General features: G+C 47.4%; 1 long non-coding RNA gene across 4 annotated transcripts in view; it reads right to left on the bottom strand.

Moving 5' to 3' along the window:
• The window catches only part of LOC129048380 (uncharacterized), a 71,286-nt gene that overhangs the window by 40,787 nt on the left and 6,783 nt on the right, over nucleotides 1-23,716 (bottom strand). The window lies entirely within an intron of this gene.

The following is a 23,716-nucleotide window of genomic DNA, read 5'->3' as shown; positions in this document are numbered from 1 at the left end:
GGCTTCGTTTTCTGCTAATAACCGTGCTGTCAGTTTAATGAGGGCAGGGAGCGGCCCCTGTTTTGCCTGCCTGACAGACAAATTGCCCTCTTACAGGGAATGATCCCTAGAATTTAAGAGAAGAAAAGAAATATGGCATTGTTTGGTGACAGCCGCAATCGCAGGCTTGTCTCGGAAACTTTGCATCAATTCTAAGATACAAGAAAGGGAGGGTGGGGGTGCTTTTGGCAGCTAAATAAATACTTTATGAATTCCTGACTGATCCCTTCATCAGAGCCTCTGGTGGCGCGGTTTCTCTGAGTCCTGAGTTAACCCCCAGCCTGGCCGGAATCTGCCAGTTGAGGTTTAGATTTGAGGACATAAATTGTAGGAGACTCTCAGTCGAGGACTTTTTGTGAAGCAGGGAAGTTCCCGTGCCAAGGATTCCCAATGCACAGTGAAATCCCTTCGATGACCCCCTTGACCATTTGATCTCTGGGTGAAACGATCATTTTCTTCCCTTCCTAGGGTGGGGATCCAGGCCTTGAGAGGGTTTCTGAGTTGAGATCTTTCCCAGGGGAAGTCTGCTCCCCTTAGGGCTACCGAAGAGCATCTGGTGAGCCCCAAATGCATTGCACTATGCTCTCAACTTCCAGCATCTGGGCCAGCACCAGTCACTGGGCAAAGTTGACTCTGCCAGTCACTGGCTTGCCTGCCCTTGTGGATGCCCACCAGCCCAGGTGAGCCAAGACATGTGGGCCCAGGAAAAGCGAGGGCAGCACGATGTAGAAAGTCTGTCACTTAGCTGGATGGGGCAGTGACCTCAGGGAGCTTCATTCATCTCTGCAGAACTTGCACCCGGGTCAGAGCCACCATGGAAAGCCACAGTGAGCAATGTTCTAGTGCAACCAGCAGGCTTCCTGGAAGAGGCAGCATTTCAGGAGGTTAGCAGACTAGAAGAAACAGAGAATCTCGTTGTTCATCATTGGTCAGCCAGGCACTGGGTGGGCACTGAGAAGAGAATGGTTTGGACAGAGGACAGGACCTCCGGGTGGGGAGGCCGCCACACACTGGAGGCTGCTTTTGGAGGCCTGCGGGAGGAGAGTGCTCACTCTCAGGCCCTGCAGGCCCATTTCTATTCCAGCCCCATCTGCACGCACCTCACTGAGCCATGAGGCCTATGGTTTCAAGGCTTCTTTGGCGCACCGTGATCATAGCCTTGCGCTTGTCCTGGTCTCTGCTCTAATTGCCTCCCAAACCCCAGTCTTCTCGGCTCTCCTCATCCCTCTGTGCCTTGCTTCCCTCCTGCTCCCCAGCCCAGTCCCTCCCCTGCACAGTTTCTCCCAGCCTGTACTCCCCTCTGGGCCCATTGCTCTTTCTCACTGGAGGGAAATAGCAATTTTCCTCAATGAGCAGGAAAAACAATCACTCGCTTTTGCCAGATGCCAGGATGAGGGGTCTCAAGGGCCCTGGAGAGGCTGCACCTGCCTCTGTGGCCAGGCCTCGCCCTCTCAGCCCAGCCCTTAGCTCTGTTTCCAGGGCCAGTTCTGGTACTGGCCAGCTCCTTGTCCTCAACCGCCCTCATACCTCTGAGCTTCTCTCTCAGCATGGGGCTGCTGTGTTCCCATGCTTGGGTCTGGCCTGTTGGTGTCCACTCACTGGTACTCCCCCTTAGAGCAGAGCAGAGCGCCCCCCTTAGGGACAGCCATGGGGGAAGGTGGTACCTTTGGAGCTCATGCCACTGACATGAGCAACCCACTTTGAGGGCAGAAGGTGCTCGGGCCAAAGAAATCTCCCTATCCGTCTAAGCCCACAGGTGAAAAACCAACCTGAAGGAAAGAGAAGAAAGAAAAAAAAAGAGATCAGCCTGGTGGGCGGGGGCTAGTGTTCAAATCAGCTTAGACAGTACCCAGGTCCTGCCCCAACCAGCGGCGGGCAGTGGACAACCCCAGCCTGCATCGGTGTGCATTCTTATTCTCCTGGAACCCAAGTCAGGTATGAGAACAAGCTTCCAAACGACCAATGAATGAATTAAACTATCATGTTAATACTTTGATTAAGTTTAATAATTATTTAGGGTACTTAAATGTGTGCATGTGTTCCCTGTTGAAGATGTTTGAAGAGCTCCAAAAAAGGATGTTATTCTAATTTGAAATTGTAAAATTGTTGAGGGAATTGGTTATCTCTTGTTAATATACAAATACATGAATGCTTCATTTTCACAATGTTGTTTATTAGACAAATAACTCACAATAATTGATAGAGAAGTTTTTTCAAAATAGCTTGCTGTGTTGGGTGAGAATGCAGGTCGAGACGGGGAAGGACCTGGCCAAGTCAGCGGGCACTGGAAGAGTCGGTCTGTGGGGTCAGCAGGGGATGTCCAGCAACATTGTCTTAGGAGGCCTTTAGTAGCAAGAGATGTGGATAATTTATACAATGTTCAACTAGCTTTTAAACAGCCAGGTTTTCCTATACAGTGACTGGGTTTCCATAAAACAGAGACAAGGCCTGCCCACTTGGCTCGAGCACGGAGGGGATGGTGTTGTAAAGTTAATGCGGTGAGAAATGTATGGCACTCTGACATTAAACCCAACATAGGACATAAAGAACTGGGCCTGCTCTAAGCAATGGCAGCAAGGAAGGAGATTAAGTGATCTTTGCAGATGGAAACCATGCCTGCTGAATGGGAACAAGCCTGTTTTTGCTGCAAAGCTGGGAGCCAGAAGGGAGAGAGGTGGTCTCGTGGCTGCTTGGCCAAAAGGTCTGTGCTGCAACCACTACGTGGGTCTTTGAAAAGCCAACCCTATCAGCCCAAGTAATTGACCATTCCTGGACCCCAAAAGTCAGAGAGGAATTGAGAAAGAGAAGAGCAAAAAAGAGAAAAAGTTTGAAGCAGTGACGAAGGCTGCTGCATGGGGGTCTTGGGGAGCAAGTAAAACATCTCAGGGGGCAGAATGATGCCCAAGATTGGAAGAAGGAGAGGAAGGAGGGAATGAAAGAATAAACCAATGGCACTAAAGCAACCTCAGGCTTTCTTCTGAGGTTGAGTGGTTGGCCACAGACAATTTTTATTTTCAGAGGAAAATGATGAGGTTGCCTGAGTCAGGAGACAGGGAAAAAACCCTATGACTGAAAAACTGGTTGGAAATGAAGAGAGAAAATATTACCTGAGGGTCCCTAACACCCCTTGCATCATTCTCACTGACGTAGACTTTTAATTGGGACAAAGAACAATGACATAGGTCTCAGTAGAGGGGATGAAGATGCATAGAGCAGACCTCAGGGACAGGTGACAAAGCTTTCCCCAAGCCCACAGCCTCAAGCTCTAGGTGCTAAAGAATCACCTGAGAAGCTTAGACTGCAGGTTTCCGGGCTCCATCCTCACAAAGTCTGATGTGATAGGTCATAGTACATTTTAAAACATATCCCAGACTATCCAGATACAAAAGAAAAAGATATATGAGGATCAGGCTTTGAGAAACACTAGCCTGGTGGGAAATAAGAAAGGTCAATAAGTCAAGGGAATGGTGCCAGGAATTTCCCAGAGATGCTGAAGTTCTGGAATTAAAAGTTCTTATATGTAAGGGGTGGAACATGGGGCCTGTGTTTTCTTCTCCTTCTTCTTCATCATCATCATCATCATCATCAAATCAGACAAATTGGGAAAAAGATTGTGCTATCAAGAACCAGTGCCAGGTGAATCACATTTTACATTTCCTGCTGGAACTCAGGAAGTCCAAGACCCCTGTTAGGGCCAGCGAGGAGGTGCAGGCTGGCTGCCACACTTAGCAGGTGGGGAAGAGAGTGTGGTGGCCACAGCACAATGGCTGCCCAGGAGGAAAGGAGAAGGGAATGAGGCAGCCTAGGAGGAGGCCTTCTTCAACCAGACAGTCAGTCAAACACCAGCGCTCGCAGCTCCTGGTACTGAGTGGGGTCGTGGCAGAGTCAGGAGGACCTAAACTGTGGTCCCCATGCTCTTGGGTCAGACCACTTCTTCAGCCACACACCAGAATCATCACCCAGTGGCAGCACAAAAGACAGAGTGATCTGACAGAGCGATAAAGGGAAGTCACAGGCCAGTGTGATAAATTGCTACCATGGTCCTTGGTGGTCCAGAAAGTGCTGGAATCATCTGGAATATGTTCAGAGCTGCAGCTAACTTGCAGCTGGGCAAACAGAAAACAAAACAAACAAACAAACAAAAAACCCAAAAAAATCACACACCTAACTCAGAAGTTGAGAGCATGAGTCTCTAGACAGAGGCCAAATGATAGCGAGAGAGGCACAGCAGGCAAAACCCTGGTCTAAGTAGCAACCTCCCAGCAGTGCTGTGTGATCTTGGGAAAGTCACTTCCCTTCTCTGAGCTTCAATTTTCCCTTTAGTAAAATGGGGGAGCTCAATATGATGTCTTCGAGAGTCCTGATATCTCTGAAAGCCTATAAAACCATTCTTATTTTTAAAAATAATAATCCCCCTGAACTTTAGTAGCCTTAAAGCCTTCTGGACAGTAAAGACATTATAATTTCAGAAATAAAGAAGAATAAACTGCTTAGGAGATGTTAAAAATACTAAAAATAAGATTAAAATGAAAACCTGACCTCTATCAGAAAGCTTATATATAAACTGAGATGAACTCTGGTGACTTATGAATCCCCTGGCCCACCCCATATTGAAGAATCTTACTCCAGCCTGAGTCTCTTTATGACAATAGAATTTGGGGTAGTGATTTAATCAGTTTGCTTTCGAGAAAAGAGCAGAGCGAATGCTGAAGTTGCTCCTCCATTGATGCTTGTTCTGCTGGCTTCTCAGATTTCCTTGTGGACAATGACTTTCTGAGAATAAAACTCTGCACCAGGAATCACAAGGGAGTTTGAGACTGTGTGGAACACCAGCCTTAATTACCAGCTCATCACTGTCATGGTGAATTAATAAATATGTCACATCCAGCATCACTGTTGCTGCCTCCCACCTTGAGCAACAGCTGAGCTCAGCTGGAGAAGGAAGCCCAGGCCCCAAGTTTCATGTCCTTTAGACTCTACCAGAATGTATCTGTGTTTCTCTCATCAAAGAACAGGGAACTGCCTAAAGACATGAGGATAATGGAGGCACCCAAAGCATGGTTTACATGCAATTAAAGAAGGACTCAGAAACTTTGTAAGCCAGACAGACCTGGGCTCAGTAACTTTTGAGGAGTTAGGTAAATAAGCTGCTTATCCTCTCTAAACCTGCATTTCTTCATCTGTGCCAGACATATGGCAGAGGCCCAGGAAGGGGAATGTGACACAGAAGATATCCCAGAAAATGGGCCCATATGCTCTTCCAGATGATCACCACTTCCCATTGTGACATGGAGTCCATTTTGACTCCCTTGAACCTGGGCAGGACTCTGTGACTACTTCAATGAATAGAATGTGCCAGAAGAATCCTATGTGACTTCTGAGGCTAGACTGGTGTCTTAGTCCATTTTCTGTTGCTATAACAGAATGCCAGAAAATTAGTAAACTCATAAAGAAAATGTGTTTATTTCTCATGGTTCTAGAGGCTGGGAAGTCCACGATCAAAGGGCAGGCATCCTGTGAGGACCTTCTTGCTGTGTCATGATGGAAGACATTACATAGTAAGAGATCAAGAGTATGCACATCAGCTCAGGTCTGTCTTCCTCCTTCTATAAAGCCATAAGTCCCATGTTAAATCAAACTAAAACTGGCACAAAGAGGCCTCTGTATGAGTTTCTAACTGCAACGTAATTCAGAATGTAAACAAACAAAAACCTGACTTAAGAACAAATAGCCGAGTCTCAGCCAACCACATGCAGCCAACAGTTCAAACCATGTTTACATAAGACAGATGGGTGCTGTAACCAATTGGTTGTCTCTGTACCTCACTTCCATTTTCTGTACATCACTTCCGTTACTCTGGCTATAAATACAACCTGAATCTGTGGTGGGGCAAAGCATTATGAATTATTTTTGATCAGAACTACTGCCCAATTCTAGAATCACAAATAAAAAAGCCAATTGAGAGCTACAAAACTAGGATTGTTGTAATTTAGCCTTTTAACATCCATCATGAGGGCCCCACCTTGATGACCACACATAATCCTAATTAATTCTCAGAGTCCTCACCTCCAATCAACATTTGAATTTGGGAATTAAATTTCTAATACACGAAATTTGGGGACACATTCAAGCCACAGTAACCATAAAAGGTAACAAGGCTTTTTGGCTCTTCTCGGACATGCACCTTGGGATCCCCAAGTTGACATTAGGAAATCGGTAACCCAGAAGCCACCATTCTGAAGAGATGGTGTGGAGAAAGTTAGCAGAGATAGAGAGAAATCCAAGGGAGGGCTGGGAACGGTGGCTCACGCCTGTAATCCCAGCACTTTGGGAGGCTGAGGCAAGTGGATCACTTTAAGTCAGGAGTTCAAGACCAGCCTGGCCAACATGGCGAAACCCCATCTCTACTAAAAATACAAAAATTAGCTGGGTGTGTGGTGTACTACTCAGTACACTCAGTAGGCTACTCAGGAGGCTGAGGCAGGAGAATCACTTGAACCCAGGAGGTGGAGTTAGTAGTGAGCCAGAAGATTGCACCACTGCAACAGAGTGAGACTCCATTTCAAAAAAAGCGAGAGAGACATCCAGGGGACCCTAGCTGCTCCCCTGCCTGCCTTTGGAGCCTTCCTGACCTGGGTGCCAGACAGTGAGTGAGTGAGTCTTCAGAGGATTCCAGCCCCCAGTCTTTGAGCCTTGCCAGCTTTTGCCAAGTAGAGCAGATTTCACATTCAAGAGAAAAGTTAATGCTGTTGTTATTTGATGTTTGTCAATGGTTTGTGATGCAGCCTTAGCTGGTGGGAGGAAGACTCTATCTGGGTTGTCATTGTTCTGCATGGGAAGATGCAGGAAGGAAATCAGGATTGAGATTGGAGGAGGAGAGAAAGCTCACCTAGCGGTATATGGAGAAGACCCGAGAGAGCCAGAGAAGACACCTGGTTTATCTCTCCCAGCTCTAATGGATATGGATCATTCTTAGAATGAACTGGGGGTAGTTATCTGGGCAACAAGACACAAAAAGTACTGAGAAAGCTACCTGGAGGGTCAGAAGAAGATTCTGAGGCCCTTCTTTTTTTTTTTTTTTGAGACTGAGTTTCACTCTTGTTGCCCAGGCTGGAGTGCAGTGGCGTGATCTCGGCTCACCACAACCTCCAGAGGCCCTTCTTATGATTGCTCAAAGAAAAAGGACAGAGTAAGCCAAGTGTAAGACACTCGTCTGCCCTGCCCTGGATCACCCTAGCATCCCATAGAGACAAAGGCCAACCGACAAGGGAAAATCTACCTGCAGTCATAGCAGATGGTTCCATTTCAAACCCTCAGCCAGAGATTGGCAGACTATCCCTGCTGGGCTAAATCCAGCTTTCTGCCTGTGTTTGTAAAAAATTTTCTTGGAATAATCATGCTCACATGTATACATATTGGCTATGACTGCTTTTACACTACATGGCAGAGTTAAGTAGTTATGACAGAGACTGGCCCACAAAAACTAAAATATTTGCTTTCTGACTCTTACAGAAAGAGTTTTCCAGCCTCTGCTTTAAGCTATCAGAAGTGAAATTCTGAGACACAAGGAACCCTGCCCTCGCACCGTCTCTGCTGAGAAAGGCCCACTGGGGCGTGTTCATGCTGTTCCATGCATTCACTCACTCATTAAATCCTCAGAAACACCTAAGACACAGCAGGCTCCCAGGGCCACCTTGGAAACAGAAAGATGAATCTGCACAGTCCTTATCCTGTAAGAGATCACAATGCTATGCAAGAGACGGCAGCACCATCATGGAATTCAAGTCCAGAACAGTAAGAACCAAAATGGAGGCACAGCCCATAGGAGTCTGGTAGCTTAAAGAAAGGCAACCAATCCCATGTAGGAGTGGGACGCCAGGGAAGGCTCCTGGAAGAATGATAGTGGTCCTGGGTTCTGCAGGAGGAGCAGGATATGGTGAGCATACAGGGGCAAGGTGAGGCTATTGCGGCAGAGGGAGCAATAGGTACAAATGCAGAACTGAGTTGGGGGAGCATCCAAAAACAGGCACTTCAGCTCACCGTGCTGGGAGAGCCTGGTGCCAGTCAGGCAGGGGCAGGAGAAAGGGCCAGAGATGTAGGATGGGTCAGGTATTGGAGAGCAGCCAGGCTCTGTGGACAAGGTAGACACACAGATGCCAAGTACAGCTCTGTCGCCACGAAGGATCTGAAAAATACAACTTTCTTACACTGGGGAGAGAGCAGGATCCCATGGGCTATGCCTACCCGCACCACAACAGGGATTTCTATGCTGACTGTTTTCCTGTGTTTATTGTAGTCCACCCACCCTGGGACTCTGGCCCTTCAAGGGGTCAGAGTGCAGGAGTAGCCACGAGGAACTGTCCATAAGCGGTCAGGGCCATAGGTTCCCCCACCATGTTGGGGGACACCCTCGAACTGGTGTGTTCAGTATCATTTTTACCTTAGCAAGTTTCATCTCAGGTCAACTTTCAGGTGGGGAAAAACAAGTCGCTGGGTAGAGCACATGAATGGGGAGGGGGGCACAGCGACATGCCATGTGCCATCTTCAGGTGAGCTGCAGGTGACTGGTGCCCTGGAAACCTCTCTTTGAGAATGCATCAAGACACAAATCTCAAGGAACAAGTGGGCCTTTGTTGATGAGTCTGGCATCTGGGAGCGAGCAGGGAGCAGGCATTTCAGCTTTGGCAGGATCATGGTGGATTTAAACTTGAGGGCAGCTGAGAACAGCCAAACCCCTTTGTTTCTGTATAACGCACACTTTTAAAGTTGTGTGGTCCTCCCACTTTGTCTTAATTAGAAGCAGATAACTTCATTGCTGTTTCCATAATATTGTTGCTACATGCAGAAGCGTTTCATGAACACAATACTAATTATAAACTTTGTTCCCCCCACAACCTTGCTTATGCAATTATTACTGTTATTTTCATTATAATTATTATTTTTCCCTAAAGAACTAAGGAGAGTCACTGCTATAAAGAAGGAAAATTCTGGCCGGGCACAGTGACTCATGCCTGTAATCCCAGCACTTTGGGAGGCCAAGGCAGGCGGATCACCTGAGGTCAGGAGTTCGAGAGCAGCCTGGCCAATATGGTGAAACCCTGTCTCTACTAAAAATACAAAAATTAGCCAGGCATGGTGGCGGGCTCCTATAATCCCAACTACTCAGAAGGCTGAGTCAGAGAGAATTGCTTGAACCCAAGAGGCAGAGGTTGCAGTGAGCTGAGATTACACCACTGTACTCCAGCCTGGGCAACGGAGCAAGACTCTGTTTTGTTTTGTTTTGTTTTTTTTAAAAAAGGAAAAGTCTGGAGTTTGAGACCATCCTGGCCAACATGGTGAAACCCCGTCTCTACTAAAAGTAAAAAAAATGAGCTGGGCGTGGTGGCAGGAGCCTATAGTCCCACCTACTCGGGAGGCTGAGGCAGGAGAATTGCTTGAACCCTGGAGGCGGAGGTTGCAGTGAGCCCAGATCACGCCAATGCACTCCAGCCTGGCAACAGAGCGAGACTCCATCTCAAAAAAAAAATTTTTTTTCCCCCTCAGGCCTCAGGCCTGCTTTGGCCTCCCGAAGTGCTGGGATTACAGGCATGAGTCACTGTGCCTGGCCAGAATTTTCCTTCTTTATAGCAGTGACTCTATAGCATTGGTGGGGAAACGCAGCTTCTATGGCATCAACCTTGGGCTGGACTCCATTTGTGGTGCTGGCACCCCTCTGCCAAGAAAGCCTTGTTTCCCTGAATCAGGAAGGCGGTGATGCCTGGGAAATAAACATTCAGCTTGGGTGCAGGTCCTAGCTCTGCCCCAATGTCCTGGATGATACCAGACAGCAAGTCCTCCGACATCTGCAGGCCTCAGTTTCTTCATCTGCACAAAGGGAAGCTAGACAACTCTTATGTCTTTCTTACAATAAGCACTTTGAGCTTCTTTGCAAAATAAAGCAAATTAAATTAGAAATAAAAGCCTGTCAAAAACCTAAAACCCTAATCCTCAGAGTTAAAAGATATAAAACTCTTTTAAAGGTCTACAATGCCCCTGCTGCTTTAGTCTCTGAAACCAGTGTGCAATTGGGTCAAGGATCTATAGATGGCAGCCTCTTGCTAACTAAGATCTGAGGGGAAAAAAATGTTTCCATTGACCTACACTTTGTCAGCAAATGGAATAGGGCAAGAAAGGCAACTGAAACTAGGCAATTTATTATTTATCTTCAGAAGTCAAATAAATCTCCCATAGACCAGCGTGGCCATTGGGAATATTTAATCTTGAAAATAAAAAGTGAGTGTGTTTCTAAAGTAATTATTTATAAATCATATTTTCACTAGGAGAAAAATATTCCATAAGCAAACATGTAACTTGTGAAATATTATCATCTCAGCGTTTAATCTTGTGGCATAAATTCTACAAAAGCAGGTGAGTCCTCTTTGAGATTCTCCTCAAACGATTCCTCTGCCCCACTTCAGTGGCCCCTTCGATGCTGCTCAGGTGTGAAACCCTGATCCGACGGCATAAGAGATCTGATTTGAACATCGATCTTAAAAGAATGCATTTTGGATCTTTAACACCCATTTTGTGAGCCTCATACAACCAGTTGACATTTACATTTAAAAGTCTACACCATTTGAGAGAGTTTGACTTCACTGACAATCAAAGACATTCTCATTAAAACAAAGAGATACTATGTTTACATTCTTATTTGACTGAAATTTATGAATGACAGGTATTAGGTTGAGCCATTCAAAACAGTTATTTTTATAGGCAAAAAAATGGTTGGTAAAAAATCAGCAAGTTTATATGATTCAACCACTATGACAGGGTTGTTGGCATCACTAAGAAACCAGGCCAATGGGTCCTGCTTTTGTAGGGTGTGGTCCAGTGATAATGGCCAGGCCAACAGGCAATTTTGATAATGGAGGGCAGGTGCTATATTAAGGGCAAAACAGGCTCCTCCAGGACAGGAGCCAGGGAGCTGACCCAGGAAGGTGGGACATGACTTCTCAGACAAGAAGGACATGTTTCCTTTGCAGGTAAAGCAGGGGGACCTCTTGCTAGGCCAAGGAGATGGCAGATGCAAGGCCTGGAGGTGCGAGTGCACAGCAGTGTGAGGTCCTGGAAGAAACCCAGGGTGCCAGGTCAGGAAGGGGAGATGAAGCACAGTGAGAGGGGGAAGAGGGAATGCAGGAGACGGATAGGTTGAGGGCCCTCCGAGCCGTGATGGAGAGAAGCTCTCCATCTGAAGCGCAATGGGAGCCACTTTGGCTGACAAATAGCAAGACCGGATTGGCCATTTAGAAAACAAGAAATTCCCTCTGCCTGTAGTATAGAGAATTAAGTAATTATAGAGAGTTAAGAACTGGGGTGGAGAACTTTGACCAGCTGAAGTGAGAGATGCTGACAGCCTACTCCAGGGGAGCGGCAATGGACACAGAGGTGAACAGAAGGCGTGGAGATGTTTTTTGAGATGGAATCTCAGGATTTAGTAGCTGATTGGATGCCAGAGAAAAGAGAGAGGGAAGTTTGTGTCATAGGTGATGCCCACGCAGATGGCGCACATGGGGCAGACAAGACTTGGGGAGGAGGTGATGAGTTTGCCTTGAGGCATGGTGGGTTTGTGGTGTTTGTGGGCCATCCAAGGGGGCTTTGCAGCAGCTGCTGCAGCCACAGATCTGACACTCACTGGGGAGGCCTCTGCAGGAGCCAGCACTAACTTTGGGGTTGGATGGGGCTGTTGAGGTACAATGTGTACAGCTTGTCCCCTGAATTTTCTGTGCATAGGAACCATGGCCGCATCTCGGCCCTACTAACCAGAATCTCAGAGATGGTTGCTGAGACCCTGTATCTTTAACCACCTCCCTAGGAGACAGAAGGAGACCATCTGGGGGGCCAATTTTGCAGAAGCTACAGAAGAGAAAGAAAATAATAGCAACATGTGAAAGAATCTGGAATTCAGTGTCTAAATTAAAAAAAAAAAAGAATAACCACCACTGTTGAGGGTAGTGAAAAAGATTTTCATATACTGATGTGAGAACACATGTTGAACTTGTGAGTAAAAAGACCTGAAATGTTAGTGAAAATCCCAGGGAAGAAAATCCTAGAAACAGTGTTGAAAGCAGCAAAGAATTAACTTCTTCCCACAAACATGCTCCGAATGACCAGAGCACAGATTTCACATTCCAACCTGTGTTCTTATGTTTAGTGAAGCTTTTGTCATAAGGAGCATTTAAGGATGAGAACCCAAGTTAGGCAGGGTAAACGTACACAATATGCCCAGGAAAATGGAACTTACCATCGTAAGGGAGAAACAGATTTAATACATTCATCTTATTATTCAAAGGAAACTGTAAAGCAGCTTAATAAAACATCAGAGTTCCTTACTTGGTCAAATGTGTGAATGTGCACTCATTGTCTAAGCCAGAACTAAAAGGTGCAAACCAAGATTATCAATCTCTCCCCTGCCCCGAACATTCCCATTATGCTCTGTTTATGCCTCTATTAGAGCATTCAGCTCAGCCGGCCTGGGACTGAATGATTTATGCCATGTCTGCTATCCCACCCCACAGTGCCCTGTCCTTTAGGGCAGAGATCTTGTCTTCCTCACCTCCATGGTCATTATTGGTTAACTTGAACTTTCATCATTATATAGAACTTCCCCATCTTGATTTGCAATTCCAGTTTCTCTATGTCAGAGCTTGATTTGGGATTCTTCCCATGGTTGGGCTCTCAACATGAAAGGGATCTTAAAACACCAACCATAAAACAATTTTAGGAAAAGAAAAAAGGCACCACAGAAGCAGAGGAAGGAGGAAGGAGATCCTAACACTCAGAGCAGTGTTGCATGACAAAGAGTGGGTTGAAGAGGAGAGAGATCCCTGAGCAGCCCACTTATTTGGGATTCACCAGCTCACCCGCACTCGCGCGGTGCTCTCCTGATAAGCTGCAAAATCTAAAACTCCTTATTAAATGTCAGATAAATCGGCTAGCCTGGGGCGAAGCCAATGAATGGGCAGCGTGTGCTCCAGTCCAGTTCTCGGTAATTGATGGGCTCTGAATAAGCAGAACCAATCCAGGCTGATTGCAGATGAAATGACTACAGCCAGCAAAGTTCAAATAAGAAATATGTGAACTTTAAAGTACTTGAACACAAATCAAGACAGTGAGTTTTTACAAAAATCTTTACTAGCTCAAACCGCTGAAGCTCAGAATGACCTTTATCCTTGGGGTGAGAAGCTGGTGGGGTAGGGAATATGAACACCATATATCAGGCTCAGGGCCATGGGAAAAGCACAGCAGGGAGGGAGAGTTTGCCAGATTTGCTGCTCCCAGGCCTCGGAGTCTGCGCCTGTGTGGGCAAGGGAGGCAGTGACTTTGAGATGTTCCCTCTTCTCCATCATCATCTTGCAGGACGTGGGCCAGGACTTCATGTTTTCCTTAATCTTAGGGATAATGACGTCTGCCTAATGGAATCAGGACTCTCGGCTGCAGGCCCACCTTCTATTCTGTGGTCAGACATGAACAGGAGCCTTTTGTGGAGCTCCCCCAGGCCCAGCATCACAGAGGCCTTGCCGATGCTAGACACTTAAACATTTGCAGAGCACCTGGATTAGTCTGTTTTCACACTGCTGATAAAGACATACCTGAGACTGAGAAGAAAAAGATGTTTAATGGACTTACAGTTCCACATGGCTGGGGAGGCCTCACAATCATGACAGAAGTCAAGGAGGAGCAGGTTGCATATTACACAGATGGCAGCAGGCAAAGAGAGCTTGTGCAGGGAATCTCCCGTTTTTAAAACCGTCAGATCTCGTGAGACTCATTCGCTATCATGAGAACAGCGCAGGAAAGACCCACCCCCATCATTCAATCACCTCCCACCAGGTTCTTCCCACAGCACGTGGGAATTGTGAGAGTTACAATTCAAGATGAGATTTGGGTGGGGACACGACTAAACCATATCAGCACCCTTTGTGCCAAGCCCCTGTAGTTGTTCATCTCTCTCCCACTTCCAAGCCCTCCCCTATCTATTCGTAAAAGGAAGTTTCCCTAACCCCTTTTCACATATGAGGAAAAGGAAGGTTCTGGAGGTCTTCAGCTGTAAAAGAATAGAACTGGGTTTTCACCTGCATCTGTTGGACTCGATCTCCTACTCTTTCACCCCCACCAAGCTGTGTGCTTTCATGACAGACCTGGTAGGCACCATCTGCAGTCTGATTCTATGTGGGGGGTCTCCCTCTTTCCTTGCACAAATCTCCCAGCTAGTTGGTGAGAGCATCAGATAAAAACACCTCCTAGGATCATGATGCCATACTCTAACTTGTCTGGGAATTCTTTCCTATAGCAAATGTGTGTTTTAATTGATTTACTACTTCACTCAATCAACATAGATGCCTTGGGCCTCCTCTATGCACCAGACAATGAGTAAACACCCAGATGATCCTTCCCACAAATAATGTACGATCTGTAGGACAGGGGAGAAATAGCCAGAGTTCATTTGTATCCAAAGCACTAAGGGGAGAGATTGTTTTTACCTGTGGAGTAGGGAAGAGGATCATCACTGAGGGCTTCATGGAGGAGGTGGCCCTTGTATAATGGTTGGGATTAGGATTCTTATGGAATCTCATAAGAACTGTTATAATTCTAAATAATAATGACATCTATGCATTATCTCATCTCACAACTGCCTTACTAGGTTTTATTGTTTACCCCTTTTCATAGATGAGAAAACAGAAGCACAGAGAGTTAAAAGAAATTCTCCAAAAGGACACTATGGTAGAAGCAGGACTCAACCTCAAGCCATTTGGCTCCAGTGCTCATGATTCTGCCCACTGTGCAATGCTGCCCCTGTCTGATGAAAGTGGGCTCCTAGGGCAGGAACTATCTTGAACGAAGGCAGAATGCTCTGGAAAGGATGGGGCATGTGTCAGGAAGACCTGGTAGCTCTGTTAAATGGGAGCATGTATTACACGAAGGCCATACAAAGGTCAAAATGTGCCATTCATTCATTCATTCAGCCAGTACTCATGGAGCATCTACCTGGTACCACGCACTGAAGACACGGTCACCAAGCAATGTTTCCAAAGACATGGGTTTGGGCTTGAGTACAAGTCAGGGAAGATACATTTTCGGAATTATCTAGACATTTCACACGTATCCCTTGCTTGTGGCTACCAAAAGCCACTGGACAGCAAAACCAAAAATATGTATCTCAAAGTATGGATTCAGAAACTACTTGAGGTAAAAGCAACATGAGGAGAGTGAAATATAGTATGCCCAGTTAAATTAGAATTTTGGATAAATAATAATATTTAAAGTGTGTCTCTGATGTTGCAAGGAGCATAATTTATGCTAGAAAAATTATTCATTGTTCATCTGAACAATGTTCAATTATTCATCGTTCATTGGAAATTCAGATTGGACTTGGTATCCTGTGTTTTTATTTACTAGGTCTGGCACCCCTAAACCTGAGTGATCTTTTAACCAGGCTTCCTTGTTTCGCAAATGGGCCGAGGGAAGGGACCAGGTCAAGGTCACCCCCAGAGTAAGTCAGTGACGCAGAGAGGAGAGGCCAGGTTCCAAGGAGCAGTCCAGGGCTATTTCTGCTCCACAAGGCTGCCTTCCATGTCTCCAGTGAGAGGCTCCAGGAGCAGGGACAAACTCACAAATGACTGAATCAAACCATTCGGTCTTCCAATCCCAGCGGGTCCATAAAAGCTTTGTGTCAGCAGCAGTACAGGCTACAAAGCAGTTCTTAATCGTGGTGGGAAAAGTCAGAATTTTGAAAGTAAAATTCCCCAGCAGCAAGGGTTGCTCTGACCCTGGAATCAAAGGCTGCAGCCACAATAGGAAGCAGTTAAGCCCCAGGGGTACTCCCTGCCCCACCCCCTGGCTGTAATTGTAGACAGGTGTGCAATGGCCAGGCGAGGCGTGTTGGGTGAAATGCTTCAGGGAAAATAAAAAAGTAATATCGGCTGCAGCTTAAGGGAAATCAAATTTTCCCTTTAGAGCAACATCTCAGGAGACTGTGGCCAACTTCAAGGTGCCTTTATCTAAATACATTCCATTAGGAAAGGAGCAGGAAGAAGCCCTGGCCTCTCCAGGTAACTCAATCAGACTCCGTGGCATTCACAGGGATATCAGTTACCATAAGCCTCGTGGGGCAGCAAGGAGATTAGGAGGAGGATTACCTGCCACTTACTATGTGTCATCAAGGCAAGAACGGCTTCAGCTACAAGCTCTGTTTTTAATCGGGTCCTGGTGGGCTTTTCTCAAAAGGATGGCTGACAGCCGTTCTAAGCATGTTTTAAACTGTCCGTCACATCAGTGATAGGGACTCACCAGTAGAGAGTGACAGCAATGTCAACAGTGGACACTGAAGGAATTTCTGACAATGGCCTTTTGTGAAATGATGAGAAGTTGGACCAGGAGGTGCTGGCCCTGTTATGGAAGCTACAGGCCCACTTAAATGCGCCCTTAAAGTCAACCTTCCTGGGCATATTTCCGCATTCTATTACACTCCTCAAACAGTCTGTGTGCTTGGACCAAGTCAATATGGTTGTCAAGGTGGCATCATCAGGTTTGACACCCCTCTGGGGACAGGAGAAGCCAGCATTAGCCCCCTCTCTGAATCTCATCAGCAAGACCAGTGACAGGCCTGTGTAGGAGCCAAGAGGCAAGGTGGCTTGAAAAGAGAGTTGGGACCCAAGCCGTTTGACTGTCTACACTAACAATCGTCAGGCTATGAGAGGCGGGCCAAATCCAGATCACCAGCTGTTTTTATAAATAAAGTTTTGCTGGAAGCCAGCCACACTCATTCATTCATGCATTGTTTATGGCTGCTTTCCCACTGCAGTGGCAGAGTTGAGTAGTAAAGGTGGAAACTGTATGGCCCACAGAGCTTCAATTATTTACTATTTGCCCTTTACAAGAAAAAAAAAAAAAAGGGCTGCTCCTCCATTCCTTAAAGGAGGTCCATAGTCCTGTTAGCCCCAGATCTGCACAGGGTGGTGGGGGGAGGAGGGCTGGGAATGAGCGTCACGTCTTAACACATTCTAAATTCCGAGATGTCAAGAGAATAATTGTGGAAGAGGAAACAGTGCTGAGGCCCAAGAACCAAGAATTCCAGGAGGAGTCATCTCAACTAAGTTCTTTCCACAAAGAATTCAAGTTGACCAGAAGAGATAGAGTACTCACTTTTGATTAATTTTCCTAAAGCAGAATGCCCATCAGCCTCAGAGATCTCAGGTGGCTTCCTACAAGCAGGAAAATCAGGAGAGGCCGGCTTTCAACTCCTCCTGACCCTGGCATTGATGCTGCCCACAATTTGCATGCAGACCCCCTTTTATTCCATAATTTCCCACAGAGTTCATTCTTTGCTTCCTGCCTGTCACTGCACAAGGACTGCAAGGCCAGAATGGTCACTCCAACATCTCTCTACACCTTGGCTGTGGTCCCAAATGGAACAACAGGCTGCTCCCTGAACACGGCTTGTTCCCAGGCTGTAGCCTCCACAAAGGTGGCCTGCCTTCCACGGCACCTGCGGACCCCACCTGTCCCACGAGGGTCTTCTCAAGTATATCCATGAAATTCTTCCAGATGCCTCCAGTCAGATGGCTCCTCTCCCTCCCTGAGCCTCCCAAGCAATTCTTCCAAACCTTTCTTGCAGGAATGACCAAATTCTATAACTCATTGGTCTTATCTGCTGCCAGGGAAATTAATGGTTTCTGTTTTTCTTGAGTGCTACAAAGGTGTGGTGAGGATGAAAACAACACTTTATGGAAACTCTACCCACAGACTCCGAATTCCTTTCATATCAGTTGCCCACAGAGGAAGTTGGTGAGTCCTCAGATGGTAACTCTGTCCCTGTGCCTAGAAAAAAGTCTGGGGACCTCCAATAGCCAGAGCCAAGAAGAAAAGCCCAATGAAGATGATGGCAGCTTCGCAGAGCCTCCAGGACAAGGTGAATACACCTGTGCATTGTGAATGACCAGCCAGGATTAGGCCAGGAGAGAAGGCTGCCTCCTCACTATTTGTGTGGGCAAGGAGGACCACTCCAACCAGCACCATCTTCTTCACCCCTCATCCTGGCAAGGAAGATGCAGTGTTGGCCATCAGACAGCCTCAGTTTTGTGCCAGGCACCAGGGGAAGTGGAAAGCAAAACAGGCCAGGTTGCTGTCTCCACAGCACATGCATTCTGGCCCCTGACCCAACCCAGGAAGATGTGTGAGCCCAGAGATTCTGGAAGTAGGAGGAGCCACAGAGCCCTCACCCTCTGCTCTTAAAGGCTCTGGGATTTGCCTCCCAGCAGAGGCCATGGATGGTCCATGGGCAGGAGAGAGACAAGGATAACTTAGGACCTTGTCTGAACGACCCCTCCTGCATCCATCTTGGCAGCCATCATCTTCCTCCAGGGTTGGAGGAGTTTTCAGAGGGTGCCCTTTTGAATCTGAAAGTGGAGAGGTCACTGGGAAGTGAATCCTCATAGTGCTTTTGTCATACCAAAGAGAAGAGGCACGTGCAGGAGCCTTGGGCCTCCGGCCATGCCTGGGACTTAGATGGCAGGCTGGAGGGCTGGTCCCAAGTGTCAGAACAGCCCAATCACCCTCCAGACTGCCTCAGGGTTTGGGGATGGCTGCAGGAACAGTCCGACAGCCACAGATTCAGACTGACTCAGGTGTCAGGGCTGATGCCCAGAGATGGCTCTGAGTCATGGCCCTCGGGTGGAAACTGGGCTCAGATGATGAGAAGGGTTTAGCCCAGATTGCTAGTGATGGAGCTGGGGACCCAGGCTGTCTGCACAGGTGGCTGCCCTCAGGCTCTGGGTTGGGTGGCCAGTGGATCCATCTTTGTGCTGAGTGACTCAGAGCAGTATGTCATTCACCCCCACCCAACCCAGGCTCTTCTGCTTGTCTCTGGTTGCGAGGGTGGTTCATGGTCAAGGAGAGGTTCAGCAAGTTTGCCAAAAATGCTCCAAGGCTATCAACACCACTAAATGTTCAGGAGCCCTTCTAGAGCCAGAGCAGATCCGATTGGCCTCAGGCTCCCCGAGCCCAGCATGGAGCCTGGCACACAGTGAGTGCTTTTGCCGAATGAGCCTGTGACTTAGCTCCCCAAGAGGAGCTAAGAGACTCCCAAGGGATCTCCTCTTGCCCTAGACTGGACCCTTTTCCCTCTGCTTCCCTCTGGGCTTACTCAAATACCAAGACAGGCTGCAGTGTGCTGCATTACAGGAGGTTTCCTTGGTCTTCTGGGAAATCCTTTAAAAATACAACTTTTCGGCCAGGCGCGGTGGCTCATGCCTGTCATCCCAGCACTTTGGGAGGCCGAGGTGGAGGTCAGGAGATCGAGACCATCCTGGCTAACACGGTGAAACCCTGTCTCTACTAAACATACAAAACATTAGCCAGGCGTGGTGGCGGATGCCTGTAGTCCCAGCTACTCGGGAGGCTGAGGCAGGAGAATGGAGTGAGCCCAGGAGGCCGAGCTTGCAGTGAGCAGAGATTGTGCCACTGCACTCCAGCCTGGGTGACAGAGCGAGACTCCTTCTCAAAAAAAAAAAAAAAAAAAAAAAAAAAAAATACAACTCTTTGTCTCTCCAATGATCACAAAGTTAAGCTAAGCCTGGAGCCTGACTTCATAGGTTGCTACCTGGTTGGAGATGCCACACAGGTAAGACCTGTGGCCCCATGCTCTCCTCTCGGCCATCAAATCTCCCACAGTGGTGGGATTTCAGGCACAACCGATACATGGGTGTCAGCTGCGCCTGCTGTCAACACTGCAAAAGCACCGTGCATGAGCAGAAGAGACAACAGGGGTCAGGCCTTCCCAGTGACTTCCCAAAGTGGCTCTCTTACGTGCTCCAGTCCTTTCTCTCCCAATCCTATGACTCATGCAAGCCCTAAGCATTTAACCCCACCCCTGACAGTTGATGTAGCCTTGGACCTTTTTTTTTTTTTTTTGAGACAGGGTCTCCAGGCTGGAGTGCATTGGTACAATCATAGCTCACTGCAACCTCGAACTCCTGGGCTCAAGTGACCCTCCTGCCTCAGCCTCCTGAATAGCGGGGACCACAGGTGTGCACCACCACACTCAGCTATTTTTAATTTTTTTTTTTTTTAAAGATATGAGGTCTCACTGTGTTGCCCAGGCTGGTCTCAAACGCTTAAGCTTAAGCAATCCTTTTGCCTTGGCCTCCCAAAGTGCTGGGATTCCAGGTGTGAGCAACCATGCCCAGTCCAGCCTTGGACCTCGAGTGTCTTAAGCCCTGGCCTTTGCCAAGATCCAAAGAAGGCTTTATCTCTGTCACTATCTCCTCTCCCCATGGAAGAGTCTTGCCTGATCAGAATCAAACTGGGCACAGGCCAGTTCATAACAATGCTTTGAAACCTCAGTGGCCTTTCCAAATGCCAGCCTGAGCAGACATCCCTGTTCAGACCCCTGAAAGGGACACCTTCTAAGGATCACTTGTGGAACGACTGTCAAGGGTGGGGGAAGGGTGTCCTCAGCTCCATGCCTTATCCCACAGGAAGAGCGGATGAAGGATAAAGTGCCTCAACATACTCGCTGTCCCAGCCAGGTGCACCAAATCACTGCAGCTAGCCCACTGGGAAGCAGCTGACAGCTCGCAGGTGCCCTGAACCCATGAGGCTCACTAGGCCTGTGCCTGCCAAGCCAATGCCCCCCTTGACTGCCCACACGTGCAGGGGTCTCCCCAGCCTGTTCTCCAAACCATCGGACCAGGCATGCAGCCCTGTCTGTTGCCGGAGAGTGGAGAGCAATCTGTTTCTACCAAACACTGTTTCTATCACCTGTTGCTCTCCCATTGGCTCCTATGCCAATCTCTACCTTTAACTGGAACCACCATGGCCTCCTCCGAACCACTGGAGAATCCTTCCCCTTCTCCCTTAGCCGCTCCCCCTTCTCCTCCTCTTGTGTCTCTCTCAGTTTCTCCCTTTTCTGTACCTTGCACAGGTAATTGTGAGACGGTGAGAGAAAGCCCTTGAGTATTCAGTTCCAAACACTCCCCAGCAGTTCTCAGCAGGGCACAAAGGATCGCGGTGAATGTCACATTGAGTTCGCTCCAGCTGCACCTGCCGGCAGGCCTGGCCCCTCCGGTTCACCAGGGGGTCACCGAGTGCTCGCATATTCTCCGATGGCAAGGAAAGCGACTATGTTTTCAGTTCACAGTGAGATTAAATCTACAACGTTTGACCTGTCTAATTTATTTCGTAGCTGACAGAGCAAGGAAAGCCCGTAGTAAGATCTGGATCCATTTCTTCCCCTTAAACAAAACACTGGAATTTGTAGGAAGCCAGCATCGGCGAGGGGTTTCATTCCGGACCCGAATGGGAAAACAGGGATAATGAGCACTGGACCCCAGAACTTGGGCAAAGTCGGGCAGGCCCATCACTGCCTGTCCACCGAACTGTAGACATGTGCTGAGCAGCAGGGGTGGCGGGAGGCCCTGGAGGAGTGAGAGCACCAGCTGGGGCGGCCGATCCGGGCAGAGGTCAGGACCTCAGCTGAAGTTCGCTCGATTCGGCTGACTTTTTACCATTCCTTTTACATCCTACTTTTCCTGTTTACCTTTCGGCCCAACCCATCCCTTTATCAGCCAAAGCTGTGCCAGCGCTCTCCTCCTCCCTCCCCTCTAAGGGTTCTTCCTCGCAGCCAGAGGAAGCACACTCATCCCTGGTTTCCAGGTTGAAGAAATTCAGCTGCACTTCCATTCCTGGTCCTGAGCATGGTGAGGGACAGGACAAGTCGGGAATACTTGTCAGCTCCCTTCTAGGGCAGAGAATCGGTGATGTTATTATGAGAAAACAGAGGGGTAGGAACAGACTTGAAGGATGCAGGATGGTGAGCTGAGGGAGGGCAGGCGGAGTGTGAACCACTAGGAGACAACCAGGGTGATGAAGAAGAAGAGGATGGCAGTGACAGCCGCTAATCTTTGTTGAGAACTGACCAAGGGACTCTCCAAAGCGCTTTCTATTGTTCTGTTTGATCTACAAAGCAACTGGCTGCGGTTGTGTTTTCTCTCCTATTTTACAGGTGAAGACACTAAGGCTCAGAGAGGTGAACGGATTTGCCCGTGATCACACAGTGAAAAGCAGGGAGGCAGGATCTGCATCTACCTCCGTTTGATTCCGGGGCCTGGGTTCTTAACAACACTGCCCACAGAAACTTACAGACACAGACCCAGAGCTGCGAAATGAGGTTTGGGGTCCTCTTGTTGGGGTGTGTCAAGTCTTCAAAAGGTGTTTGCAAAGGCCAGTTAGAAATGTGAGTGAGTCCTCTTAGGCACACACCCCTAATGTGGTGAAATCAAATCCCCTCCCAGCCTCAGGGTTCCAGGCCTGTGTGAGGAGGCTCTTCATTAACACTAAGGATGTCTTGAACTATGGGCCCAGGAACTATAGCTCTGCTGAGATGCATGTGCCCTCTGGGACCAGTATATGAATTTCAGCTCAAGCTGGGGCAGTGCTAGTTATTAATTATAACACATTAATTATGACATTTGGCGAATGCTTGAAACAGGACTGTGGCCCACTCCCAAGGCCATAGCTTAGTCTCGTATTTCTCACTTGAGGCCGTGACTAAGCTGCAGAATTAAAGGCAGATGAGCCCTCATGCTGGTTGGCATTCAGGGTGGAAAGGGGAGGGAGGGAATTGTGCCATTGCTAGTCTTTAAAATGCTGACCTTTGCATACAAGAAGCTGAAAAGACATCACACATATAGAGAAGTCCAGGAAAATGTGATAAGAGGTTATGACCCAAAAATGAACACAAACCTTGCAATAATTTCAGCCACTAAACAGTGAAGCAGATTAGGCGTGAGTTTTTTTTGGAAAGAACAAGCTTGTATTTTCAATAATTATCCCAAAGTGAAGAAAGTGAAGAAACTGGGAGGTGCTCCTGGCCACTCTTCTGGTTTGACCAGTGTGCATTTCATCTTTGGACCATTATAAGGGGCCAGTGGAGATGACGCTGGTGTTTTTAAAGAAGAATTTCTAACTCTGACCTTGGCTCCCCAGAAGAAGGTAAGAATAAATTCAGCCAGAGAGTCTGCGGTGAGCTCCTTCTGGCGTGTGAGTATAGCGTTAATAACAACAGCTAACATTCACTGGGCACCTATTATGTGCCACGCAGGGTTTTAAGGAATATTAATAGATTAACTCATTTAATCCTCACTGTGATCCTGTGGCAATAATGTATTTCTCATCACTATCTGACAGATGAAGAATCAAGGCACAGCGGGTGGGAAGTGGGGGCAGTAACCGGTAGTAAACAGTAGCCCAAAGTCTCCCAGCCAGTAAGTGCAAAAGCCAGGAATTGTTCCCAACGGTCAAACTCCATGGTTTACCTCTGAACCATTCTGCCAAACCACTCAAATTTAGAAGTACAAGAACCATCAGATGTATATACCCAAAAGAAAGGAAGACATATGTCCTCACAAAAACTTCTATACAAATGTGCCTAGCAGCATTATTTATAGTAGCCAAAATGTGTAAACCACCCAAATATCCATTAACTGATGAATAGATGAATGTGGTGTGTATGTATTTACATATGTGTATATATATATGCATGTATGTATGTGTATATATATATGCATATATATGTACACACACACATATACATTCATGCAATGGAATATTATGCACCTACCAAAAGTAATGAAGTCCTGAC

Source organism: Pongo abelii, chromosome 8 (genome assembly GCF_028885655.2).
Source record: "Pongo abelii isolate AG06213 chromosome 8, NHGRI_mPonAbe1-v2.0_pri, whole genome shotgun sequence".
NCBI classification, from domain to species: domain Eukaryota; kingdom Metazoa; phylum Chordata; class Mammalia; order Primates; family Hominidae; genus Pongo; species Pongo abelii.
The sequence above is the reverse complement of the archived record's forward strand: the minus strand, read 5'-3'. Positions and strand labels throughout refer to the sequence as shown.